Genomic DNA, 13,169 nt, shown 5'->3' with positions numbered 1-13,169 from the left:
CTGCAGGAATTGAAGTTGCATCACGGTGTCCATCCGCACTGCTTGTCCCCACGATGGGCAGAAGTGGCTCAGAGGACACAGCCACTACCGGCTCTACTGAGCCCAAGGAGCTCCCGTCCTTTTCCAATGGGTTATACTTCACCAAAGTGGGAAACTGCTGTGAATCTCGTGACGTTGGTTAACCCTGATGCCACCTTGTCAGCCCATCCCCAGCACAGCCACCCCACCAGCACGGGGATGGGGTTCACTGTGTCCCCACTAGTATGACCAGCCCAAAGCCAGTCCCCTCAGGGACACCCTGGGGAAATGGGACAGATTTTGGACACATCTAATGGCTTTGTCTGACATGACGCCAGTGGGAAGCGGTGAAATATTTTCCGGGAAGACCCAGAGAACAAGCAGATTTTAAGCAGGACCCTAATAGCCAGACCCATCTCCCCACCACCTCTCAAAGATGCCAAACGTTGCTGCTCCATCCCGTGTGCTGGGGACACACCAGCCCTCAGCCCTGTTCCTTTATGGTTGTCTCCTAATGTTTCCCAGCCAAACCAGGGCAAATTTCTTGTGCTTTGAGCACTGAAGGAAAGCCCTCGCCCCCGGCCCCATGCTCGCGTTCACGGCTCCAGAGTAAGCACAGTGACACTATTTCCTCAACACATTTTTTCAGCTTTGCATGTGGAACAAATTAGTGGCCGCATCCACCCCACACACACACTCCTTGCTCCTCTGGGTGTTTTCCACAAGCTCCTGACGGTTAGCAGCGGCTGGATGCGACTTTTTGTTCCCTCTGCTGTTACACCCCAAAACCTGAGCTACCCTCCCAAATAAAGGCAAGCGGGGATGATCCATTTCTACGCCCTTTTGTTGTTTCTCGTGGGTGTTTTCTCCCTAGGCTCCCTTTGATGGGAGTTGGGATCCAGCCCCTCTCACCACAGCACACTGATCCTGCAGTTTTGGTGTTTGTTTTTTTTTTTTTTTTTTAGACAGTGACAAAGACTCAAATCCTGCGTAAGCGCAGCAAAGTCCCCCGAGCAAAGGGACGAGTTCCGCTGCGAGTCACGTCGATGTAGCCACCAAGGGAAGGGGGAGGCTGGCAGGGGGAGGAGGCAGAGCTCCAAACCCACGGTCCTGCCTCTGCCTTTTGCTAAATGAAGGTTTTGCCCCATTTTGAAACACCATCCTGAGCGGCTCTCCCTGTCAAAGGCTGCTGCACTGACAGCTGTCACAGCCGGTGGAATCCCAGCGGCTCCCAGGTCTGTGGCACAGCTACAATCGGGGTTTCTCTCACCCTGTTTTACAAAGAATTTAAACCGTCTGCAAAGTTAACAACTGTGCGCCAATGGCGAGTTGCAAAGCAGGTTCCTGTTTTTATCTTGAAGGCTTCTGATCTCAGTGCCAGCCACTGAAAGCATCACCAGAGCTTCGCACGAGAGTGCGTGCAGACAGTTTTAAACATACACTCAAAACAGTGATATTACGAACGCTGATTATTTTTTTTTCTAGACCCACTTCTTGCTTGCTTCCTGCGCTGGCTATCACAGCACAGACAAGGAGAGAAGTTCGCTTTTTCCACTGAAAAACGTCCCGCGGACTCCTGTGCGCATCCTCCAGCCGCACAGCTTTGCCGTTAGCCCTCCACGCGAAATTCAAGCCAACATTTGCAGGCATCGGGCAGTCAGGTTTTTTTGCCTTCTGATCCCCGATTCTAGTTTTTGGGTGGTCCCAGCCCACCCCACCTAACATCGAAGCTCCTCCCAGGGCCCACAAGACAAGCCATGAGACCGGTGGCCATTCCCATTGTCCTTCCTTTCCCTCCAGGCAGAGGTCTCAGCAGAGCCTTGACCAATGGTTTCAATGAAACCGTGCGCACCAGGGAACAGCACCTGCTTACATCACTTCCAAAAATGTTTTAAATAAGTTATTACAACTTGCACACAGAGAAGTGGCCTGGAAAAAAAAAAATTTAAAAAAAAAAAAAATCAGACTTTTGGCTTTATGACAGGAAGAGGGAAGACCAAACTGCGAGATGCACGTTTTTAATGCTTGATAGGAACAAATTTGGGAGTGGTTTATCAGGCATATGCACAGCACGTGGCCGCTTGGGTACGTATGTTTCCTCATGGCTGAATCCTTTATTGAGGTTTTCGTTTTGGACTGCGCGGCCTTTGAAGCTGCCAGCTGAGGCTGCTCAGCAGGAGGATGCGTTCAGGACCCAGAACCTGGGGGAGCTTCACCCGCTTGGTGAGAGAAACCCACATCACAGGCATCCCAAATGCCGCTTCCAGCGTCTCAGAATCCTCCAGCACAGGATGCCGGGGCCATTAATGCGGGGATGGTCCTGCTCATGCGGGAGGTTTATCTCTAGCCACTTTGGGTCTTTATCCAAGCTTCCCCACAGAGAGAACGTTCTCCTCAAGCTCATCTCTAGAGCTGTAGTCAATGCTGACCACGCCTGAAACAGGGCAATAATTCCCCAGACTTATTCCAGCTGTTTCAAGTGTCCAGTCTGCTGCTGGACATAAAACTCATTACGGCTTCAAGCTGAAAATGGAAAAGCTCCCAGAAATCTGTATTTCTCATAAATAATTTCACTGTGGAGCTCTTCTCACAGCCCCTGGTTAGCCTCTATACCAAATGTGCTGCACATGTTCTTGCACTCTTGCAACAGAAAATGAAGACAGCAATAAGAAAAGGTGTTGCTGATAACAGAATAATAAAAAAAAATAACTACAGGGTAAAAAAATAAAATCTGTCAAGACTGGAAATTACCTATATGAAGTAAAAGTAATGAGATGAAGTCTTAAATGTCCACAGGAATTGTGATTAAACACAGCACATACAGCATACTAAAATTCAAGACGACAGGGTGATCGGGTGTTTGAATTGTTTAGAAGACACTAATTTACAGTTGCTAAAATGCCTGGGATACCAGTTGTCCCTTCAATGACACACTTCCCTCCCTACCCTAAGCTGATAGAGGCAACTTAAGCTGGCAGTTTTCAGCTGACACTACAGTGAGAAACCAGAATAATGAAGAAGTCTAATGACTGAATTAGAAAGCATCTTGCAGACAAATTCGGTATCAGCGTCCAGGGTTACTGACACCACTGTGGAAAACATCTCAAAAGTAAGGGAGTAGTACTGTGCTATTTCCTTTATGCCTACTGCTTAGAACAAAACGAAAAAAAGAAAACAAAATCCTGGGCGGAGATATCTTTTAGATCAAGCTGCAGCTTTGCTCTTCACTTTCATATGGCCACAAGCACCAGCCTTCACCCTGGCGTCTTTATTTTCCATAAGGAATCGTGAGCCCTCCCAGAAAGAAAGGTTCCCAGCAGGGTGCTGCCGCAGGCACGGGGGGAGGATGCTGCTGGGCTCTCGGTCCCAGCCCTCTTGCAAGCAGAGGCAGCTGCCTTCTTCCAGCCTTCCCGTCAAAAGGTAACATTGCTTTGCTTTTTTGACGTTGCAGCCTTTCTGTACCAATCAATCTTGGTTTAAACACTGCTGAGATGTTATGTAAACAGCTTCCAAGAGAAACAGCATGTTTTCGCTGTTGATTGTATCGGAGCTGCTTGTACATATGAGCAAGTTCTCAAGAACTTCAGAGATTTGCAGCCTTAAATAGCCTGTGAAACCCACTGGCCTCAGTGAAGTTTCTCCAGGGATGACTTTGGCCCAAGAAAAAACATTATAGAAGGCACATTTCACGGTGAGGCAAAGCTCAAAGCCACTGGTAAGACTTTCGGGACACCAAAGAATTACCAAAGGAGATTGGTAATTAGGATTACCAAAGGAGAAGTCACAGTACCATTTTAGCAGAGGTTGGTTGGGGCTGTCCCCAGGCACACACCAGTGCCGATCTGCTGGTCGCTTGGCCTCGTCCAAGCTCAGGGGGTTTCCTCCCAGTGCTGGGGACATGCCCCAGTCCTAACACTGCTGCCCATCACTCCAGCCACGAGTGGGACATCGTTACCTTTTCCTTGCAAAACCCACCAGCCATTGCCTGGTTCGTGGTTTAGCTCTGGCTGAGCCTCCAGCCTGGCTCTCAGACACCACCACCTTCGTCCCAGGCTGGCCCATGTACCCGGGACGGTGGCTGTCCCCTCAACCGCAGCTTGCACAGCCGCAATTTTCCTCAAGGTTCAACAAATCCGGCAACACCTGGATGTGCCCATTACATGATAAGATGTACTGATGCACTTCACATCTTCACACCCTTCATCAGGGCACATGGAAAAAGCCACACAAGAAAAGCCAGACTGACTTCTCCAAAGTCATCTCTGCACAGAGCTTCTCAACCCAAACTGAAAACAAAGAACGTTTACCCCAGCACTGTGACAGGCTCCAGCTACGTTTGCACACAGATATTTTAAACCCCACCCCATAGTGGAAACCATACCACGTAGCTCCACTACAGCAGGGATACGCTGGCTGTGGTTTGGTGGCCAGAGAGTCCCCTCACCACAAAGCCCAGCTACAGCCGGACCCAGCTGCCAATGTCACGGGCTGCACCAACATCTGCAAGTCGTGCCCGTTCACCAGGGGGACACCTACACATCAACTTCCCAAACTCTTTTGGATGAGAAACCATCTCACACCGCACGAGGCACTGGCATCCCCAGCTGTACCCCACGGCAGCGAGCTCTGCTCCGGCTGCCTGGCCATGCCGCCTTTCCAGGCCTTTGTAAAACCCCATTGCTGGTGAAATTCTCCATGCCAGATGCACCACAAGCCTCAATCTGCCAGCAGGCTCGCAGGAAAACATAAACATGGGGAAAATGTGCGCAGTTACTCAAAGTTTGTGGTCAGCAAAATGGTTTCGGCAGGGAAACTTCACCATCCTGCCAATGTGCTGGCTGCAGAATATTTGTGCATCTGCTAAACAAAGTCCCTGCCGTGTATCTAAAAGGATGGTTTGTGCTCAAACTTCTGATTAATTTTAACTTAGGCCACTTCTCTAAGCGCCTCTACTTTCTCATGGCAAAAGACAAGAGGGAAGGAACTCAAACCCGATGCTTTGTTTGCTTTTGGGGTGCAGATCCATGCTGATCTACAGCGGTGGGGGAATCCTGACAGCCTTCACCAGCTGGAGCAAGGAGCACTCATCCTACCAGGGTGCACATCCGGCACGAGGAAAGATGAGCAAAATCAGCTCTTTTTCACCCTGATACTCCCATGGCAGCTCTCCTGAGTGGTCCCCAACTCTAACATATATAGGCAAAAACTCAGCCAAGGAAGTCTCTATTGCGGCCAACAGCAGAGATTAATTCACATTTCCCATGGGAAATCCAGTCCCCTAAGGCATCGCTGCTGCTCAGCCCCACGGTGGGTTTCCACATTGTCCAAGGGCAAAGGCTGCCCAGGGAAGCGGGGTTTGCGTTTTCACTTTACCACCTCCCAACCATCTCTGCCTTGCTGCGCAACCCAGCGGCGTATCTGCATTTACGAAGCAGAGCGTTATGTTTACCAGATGCTCTCAGATAACACTGGGGATCATTACAAGTTATACTTTTATCTTGCATGAGTTCACCAAAAAGCTCGTGCGAGGGAGCCTGTAAAACATGTTGGCTGCCTAATTTATAAAGACGTGTTAGGCTTTAAAAATACCTTTGGGGAGAAGCAACGTTGTGAACAATCGCTGTCAGCATATTGGGATTTCAACCTGAGCCACGAAAGCCAAGACCCTGCAGTTTTAGCCTAATTCGCATTTGTTGAGCAGTCATTCTGTTCGGCTCATAGCTCAGATGGGCCCAGTTTATATCCATTTTGTAAACCACGGCATTCTCTGGGGAAATTTATTTTTGTCACCCAGATCCCAACGTGAATCTTGAGCTGCAGGAACAAGCCTGTCCCCTCCATAGCAAAGGCAAGTCTGTGACAAACCTGGCACTGAAAAAATATAACCAAAGAAAAGCCCCGTAAGGTTCGTCCCACATATTTGCTAACCAGGTAGCATCCTTCAAGCAAGGAGCTCTAAAGCAAAGGTGACCTCGTCTGAGGGGTGATCTTATCAACATTTATAAATACTTAAAGGGTGGGTGTCAGGAGGATGGGGCCAGGCTCTTTTCAGTGGTGCCCGGGGACAGGACAAGAGGCAATGGGCACAAACTTGAGCATAGGAAGTTCCACCTAAACATGAGGAGGAACTTCTTTACTCTGAGGGTGGCAGAGCACTGGAACAGGCTGCCCAGAGAGGTGGTGGAGTCTCCAACTCTGGAGACATTCAAAACCCACCTGGACATGTTCCTGTGTAACCTGCTCTAGGTGACCCTGCTCTGGCAGGAGGGTTGGACTAGATGATCTCCAGAGGTCCCTTCCAACCCTATGATTCTATGATTCATGACACACAGCATCCTCTAAAAACCAGGCAGGTACCCTCCCCGGGGAAGCCTAGCGTCCTTGCCACATACGGGACGCCAGCATCGCCCTAACCAGGGGAAGAGCAACTTTGCAGAGATCCTTTTCCAAAACTTAGGTGGAGAGGAGTTGTTTCGAGCATAAATGATCGCTGCTAAGTCCATCACAGCCTCCCATTCCCTTGAGATGGCAGCTCCGCAGCAGATTACAATGTCTCAAGCATCCCCCCTTGTGTCTCGCGATGGGTGAGCTCTGCCCCATCCTCTGCCTTTCCAGCTAACCAGCCAAAGCCTACATTAGGATTAAGGATATTTTTCCCCATAACAAGGAGGAATTTTCAGTAGAAACAGTGCAACTCTCCCCTCCGCGCGTCAGCTGTTGCGAGGAAATTGCTATAACAAGCACAGAAGGCCAAACCCACAGCTGAGCGTTCTCTCAGCTTTGAAAGCCCCTGTGGAACGGGAAGGCTTTTCCAGTTCCCAGCCTGTCCGTATTTACCCACTGAGCTAAACCACTGCATCCTATTTGTAAAGAAAAAGAGCAACAGGATTTCAAGCCCAGCACTGCCACAACCGTGATTCCACCTCCCCTTTGCAGACCCAAGTGCCCCCGCACTCCATCACACAGCAGAGCTCATTTGGGTTAGAAACGGTGCTTTTCACCAATGTTACACTAACCTGGCCCCCCATTATCCTGTTATCTTCTGTCCCATTTACTCTATACCTCTCTCTTTAATCAAACATCCCACTTGTGTTATTCAGGGGTTAAAATATTTGCTGCTCACACACCTGAGGAGGTAAAGACAGAGGCTTTGGTGCTGATTAATCATTAGCAGTGGTTTCCTCAGCATTTCCTGCAGAATAGTACCGAAAAACAGGTCACACCAAGACTGGCTGCTCTAGGGGCATTGCGTGATGTGTAAATACTTAAAATAGTACATCATCGCAAGTGCAAAAGCAGCTCTTTGGGGATTAACCTCCACACAGGGCCATATTAAGTGAAGCAAAGTTTGGGTAAGATAACACACCTTGCAGAAAGTCACGTACAAAAAAAAAAGTCATCTGAGTAGTGCTGCAGAAAATAGACTGAGTTGCAAAACCTCCTCATTAAATGCAACAGAGAACGGAGGAGTCAGCCTTTGGTTTACAGAGCAGACGGGTGCACAGCACAGGGAATTCTGTCCCCTTCCAGGCCACCCCTCGGCTCTGTCCTGGCAGGGGCGGTGGCACCGGGAGCCCAGCGCTGATGGCACTCACTGAAGGCAGCAGCTCTGCTCTCCCCAGGCCATTTCAAAGGTAATCTTTGGGAAAACAGGCACAACCCGTCCTGTCACATTTTTCTGTTGGGCAGTAAATCCCGGTCTCCAGTAAATGCCCACACAAGTCCCCGGCTGGGACCGGGGAGAGTGCCCAGGGTGCCCACAGAGCCCGTGCCCCAGCGAGGCGGCTCCTGGCTCAGCGGCTCAGACCCACCCGCTTTCCCTCCCCTGCCTTGCCCAGGCTCTTAACACCTGAGGATCAGCCCTCCTGCAGGAGGGAATCATGCTCCGGTTGTTTCCAGTCACTTCTCGTGCTCCTCAGAGGCTTCAGGATGTGCAAACAAGAATAATAATAATAAAAAAATAAAAATAAAAAAAAATGAACACCATCAGCAAACGCTATCTGGAGGAAAGAGCATCTCTTGTCCTCCCTGGTGAGCTTTTGCAGTTGAGGAGCAGCTGCAGCAGCTGCTCTGTGGTGGAAATGTTCATTGCTGCGACATCCGTTATGGGACACGCTTGGGCAGGACAGGAGGACCATGCTGTTCCTGCCACCCAGCTCCGTCCTGGGGGCAGGCAGGGACACCGACCCGGTGTTTGGCAGAGCAAGGATGTGAGTGCCAGTGCCTTGGCCACCTCTCCAGCTACCACCATGCAGGAGAGCCCGGGTGCTGCAGGTGGGGACGTGGGAGCGGGGCGCAGATGCTCCAGGCTGCTGCGTGGGCTGCATTCAAAGGCCTCCAGCAATGAGGCTGCAGGGGTTTCCTGTGCCACGTGCTCAGACGTGACAGACAGACATCTGGCAGAATTACTGCTGAACGGGCCATTAAAGGCACATGGGGACTGATGGACCATCCCCTTCAAGAGCCACGCAAAACAAACCACCCTCCCAAGACTTGGCCCAAAGGCTTGGGACTCCTGCAGCAAGCCCTGCCAGCCAGATCTTCTCCTCACCTTCCCTCCCCACAACATCCCCACGCATGGGACAGGGGTTTGGGGACTATCGCACCCACCCAGCCCCTACGGTTTCCCCCAGCTGGGATGGCTGCACCCTTTGTGGCAGCAGCATCAGCAAAGTCACTGCAACTTATCTCCAAATGGCACCAAAAATAATGACACTGGTATCCTTTGTTGGGAAGCTGTTGGAAACTCAGCCCGCCAGCTTTGGGCCAGAAGACAAGACTCACTGGCATCTTCTCACCCCTATTTGCATCTCCAGCTGGATGCTCTCCACTGCAGAAGGCTGGCCAGCCCTGGCACCTGCCCTCCCCCAGCGCAGGGAAGTTCATTGCTGGATTTGGCTGCCTCATGCTTTGTGGTACTCCTTTCTTGGCTGGCTTTTTAGTGTTGTTTTTGTTTCTTTTTTAGGGGGTGGCACAGCAAGCTGGCGTCATTTGACTTTTCCCTGCAACGAAGCATGTCACGTGCAGCCAACAAATAAAGCTAAATTCCACCTATCGATACAACAGCAAAAAGACTATTTCAGCAGTGGTGACACCCCCTTCCTGCATGACCCCACTTGGGACTGACCCTGGAGTCAGGCCTGAGACCCCCAGGCTCTCCAGGGAAAAGGCAACTGTTTGCTTGACGGGGGATTTTGCACATGGATTCTCACGGTGAATTCTGTATAAAACACTGAAAAAGTCTTTTCATTGCTGTATCAATATTGCTATAAAGGACATTCATGGGCTCTAACTACAAACCTTTGCTCCAAAGGTGACCTTTCAGCATGCCTGAAGGAGCAAGAGTATCCTCAATGGATTCCCAAGATAAAACTAAGTAAAAGGAGACCTTTGGGGGAAAGAAAAGCAAGGAGCAGAGGCTGGACCCGGGGCTGATAACCAACCACAACGCGAGGGCAGTTATACGGAGGCACGAGATCAATATTGCCAGCGCCTAATGCTCATTTACTGCAGAGCTGCCCAAAGACGCACACCTCCAGGCTGCCCCAAGACAGGCCCTTCTTATACCCAGCATAGTTATACCTGGGAGACAAACCTGGCAAACTCGTATGTAACTCAATGCTTATGGAGTTTAAAGTCAGTGTGAGCAAGGGCAGAGGGAAAAAACGCCGGCTGACACTAACACCGTCACAAGGCACTTGCCCTCCTGATGCTGCAGACGGTGCACTGGGGCAGAGCTCTGATATTTACTTGTCCCTACGGGCACAGAGAAAACGAGTTAACTGATGTTATGAAATCCACATGTTAATGTTTGTAAAGATTCAGAGATGAGAGCCACCATATAATTATTTTACAGCACGCCCAATTCCTTATCAAGGGACCTGGTCGTAACCTCAAAGCTCTAGAATGACGCTTCGCTTTAATCCAGCCCTTTTCCAGCCTGATCCAGCGGTAGCCAGGCTGGTGCAGCAAAGAACTCAACTCACCCAAGCCCTTGAAGGGCAAGTCAGGTTTCAGAGCCCAGCTTAGGCTGGGAAGAGAAAATGAACGTTAAAATGCAAGAGACATTCTGCACGGATAGCGCTGGGAGCACGTAACATCGCCGATACCGCCTAAAACCACCAAAGCCTTGCAGAGTCCTTTTATTCCCAGACGAGATAAGCCTGGCACGAATTAGGAACGATTCCACCACGGTGTCCGCAATGGCACCCCTGCAAGACCCGTACAATGTCAATCCTGGCCGTGCTGGCTTGACTGCAGCAGAGACCAGAGGAACCCGGCACCAAAGTGTTAGGGCAGGGAGGAAAGTGCATCTTGGCATCCACTGAGCCAGGGAGGGCAGCGAACAGGAGCCTCCCCCCCTGCCCAGGTAAAATCAAAGAACCTCACAAAATGGTTTGGGTTGGAAGGGACCTTCAAGATCACCAAGTTCCAACCCCCTGCCCTGGGCAGGGACACCTCCCACCAGCCCAGGCTGCTCCAAGCCCCATCCAGCCTGGCCTTGAACCCCTCCAGGGATGGGGCATTGACAAATTCCCTGGGCAACCTGTTCCAGCACCTCACCACCCCCACAGTAAAGAATTTCTTCCTAATAGCCAATCTACATCTCCCCTCCTTCAGTTTGAAACCCTTACCCCGTGTCCTATCATTACACTCCCCGATAAAGACTCCCTCCCCATCCTTCCCGTAGGCCCCCTTTAGGGACTGGAAGGCATGTGCCACCGGTCCGCTCCGCATTGAGGGGCCACAAGAGCTGGACACCCTGGAAAACATAAGCCCACGAGCAGGACATGGCCACCAGGACCGCACATGGCATGCCCCGCAGCAGCAACAAGGTTATTCTTAGGAGAAGGTGGTTTCTCAGGTTAAGCTCTTAGTACCCAATTAATTTTTTTGCCCATCGCTCTGAACGCCCCTCCCTCTGCTTTTGGAAAGACAGCAGCATCACTTTTTCCAGAAGGAAAAGTCTTCTGTGTAACAAATGTTTTATTTCAGCAACATGGTAAAGAAGTGCAAAGGGTCAGGGGAGCTTTGAGATGACATCAGCCTCTTTACTATTAATCCCGTGTTGAATATTATCCAGGAGAGAGTAATTTTTAATGGGGCCCCGGTTCGTCTTGTTTAAACTTGCACATACCTGAGCTACTTTTAGGCCTAAACCCACAGAAAAGAAAATAATGCAGCTTGGCTTTAGTGCAAGCGAGAGAAGTGCTAATTTCACCTTCTTTTATCTCCGCGTTTACTCAGTAGTACGCAGAGTAAACACACAAAAAAATGGAGATCGTTACATTAAGGCACACCTAATAATACTACACCATTCTTAGTGCCAATTAACTCTGGGGCCTTTCAACAGTGCAATCACTCAGAGTGCACTTCAGATAATACAGCTGATAGAGTAAGTTTTTTTTAAAAAAAAAAAAGGAAGAAAAGTGGTGTGATCAGCAGCTATAGGTAATGCTGAGCTTCAGTGAGCGAAACGAAAGCGTTCATGCCAGCAGCACACAGCATCTTTGTTCTGCAGGTCTCCGGGGCTTTATCGATAACTAACCGAGCTCACACGCCGTTATTAAATATTGTGCTTTTGTACATACAAGAGGCAAGCCCCAAGCAGAAAGAAAGAAATCAAGGAACCCCATTTCAGCACTAAAGTTTCAGATTTACAAATAAAAGCAGGTGTAAAGGAACGGAGAAGCTGGGTAGGCTTGCCCTGCGAGAGGCAAGGAGGGATCCTCCAGCGTGGCCTGGAGCTGGCTTGAGCCTCGCTCCACGTGAGCGGAAACTGCCAAAGGAGGTGCAACCGTTCGTGTGAGCAAAGAGTCAAAATCCAGCCCGTGTAAAGGACACCGCTGCTGCCTGCAGAGATGGGTTTTCTCTGCTGGGATGGAGGTTACACAGGTTTCCAGCCCGTTTCTTAGTAGTGTACAGACAGAGCTCTCTCATGGTGCCCCAGAAAAGCCTACAGAAACTGTAAAGTTTTATTATAATCAAAAGAGACTTTAATTTTTTTTTTCATTTTTATTTACAACCACCTGTCTGCTAGTAATGGCAGAGAGTCTCCCATGAGACCAGTGTCCGCATCTGACACCCATCACCGATGCCCAGTTACACAGCCAGACACCACGAGAAGCTGGTACCAGCAGAGAGGAGACACGGGTCCGTGGTTCACAATCCTGCTCCCAAATAACTCACGAGATGCCCAAAGCTGACCAAGAAACCTACAGCTGAGTGGGGAAACTCCACAGCCGACGAGCAAGCGAGAGGCTGTAGGAGCCCGAACTGCTCAGCAGTTCAAAAGGGAGCTTTTAATTTTCATGGTCTAAATTAAGTCATCAGGTTTGGTTATTTTTGAGATGGAAGGTATGATCGCCCTTTCTAAATATACGTGCGGGAAGGCTGCCAGAGGGAATGCGGGCCTCCAAAACCAACATGCAATTCAGCTTTCAGGAGAAGAGAAGCCCTCGGAGACCTCGGGAGCTGCTTGAAAGGTCTTTTTCACAGCGGGGAGAGGAGACCTCGGTAGGCTTTGCAGATGGGGAGAGCCTACGTTTCTGATGCAAACTGAAAAGCGACAGAGCCTTCAAAGCAAAGAAGACATGTGTAAGCAGGGCAGCCCTGCAGTTCAAACAAGCCACAGCGCTCTTGATTCAACAGCCTCCCCTTAATGAGTGGGACGGTGCCCCGAGGAGCAAGCGAGGAGCTGGCGATACTCACTGTGCCTGTGGATCGCTCTCACACCTTGGACTGAATTAGCTCAGCTCATTTTAAGCCTGTTTATGGCCAGACCGCAACGTTGCGCCTTGTCATTAGCTACTCAAGGGTACGGGACCTGTCTGACAGGCGCTACCGACTGCAGCAAAACCCGCCGGGGCTTTGCTGGAGGCAGGGTCGGGCTCCTCACAAGGGTGGGATGCTTCGGGAGCCGGTGCAAACACCCACAGCAGCATTGCCCATGTCCTGGCACCCACAATACAAGGGGCAAGGAAGGCAGCGCTGTGGGCATCGTAGGAAATCCCACAAAGCAAACCCCCAAACATTTCCTTCTATCAACCCCAAGGAGCGAGTAGATCAATTAGGGGGAAGGTTCACTAATGCCACTTGGGCGCCAGTATCACCCAGGACACCAGAACGCTCCAGACTTCAACGCACCAGCG

The sequence above is a fragment of the Chroicocephalus ridibundus genome, chromosome 9 (genome assembly GCF_963924245.1).
Source record: "Chroicocephalus ridibundus chromosome 9, bChrRid1.1, whole genome shotgun sequence".
Lineage (NCBI taxonomy): Eukaryota > Metazoa > Chordata > Aves > Charadriiformes > Laridae > Chroicocephalus > Chroicocephalus ridibundus.
Note: the sequence above shows the minus strand (reverse complement) of the source record.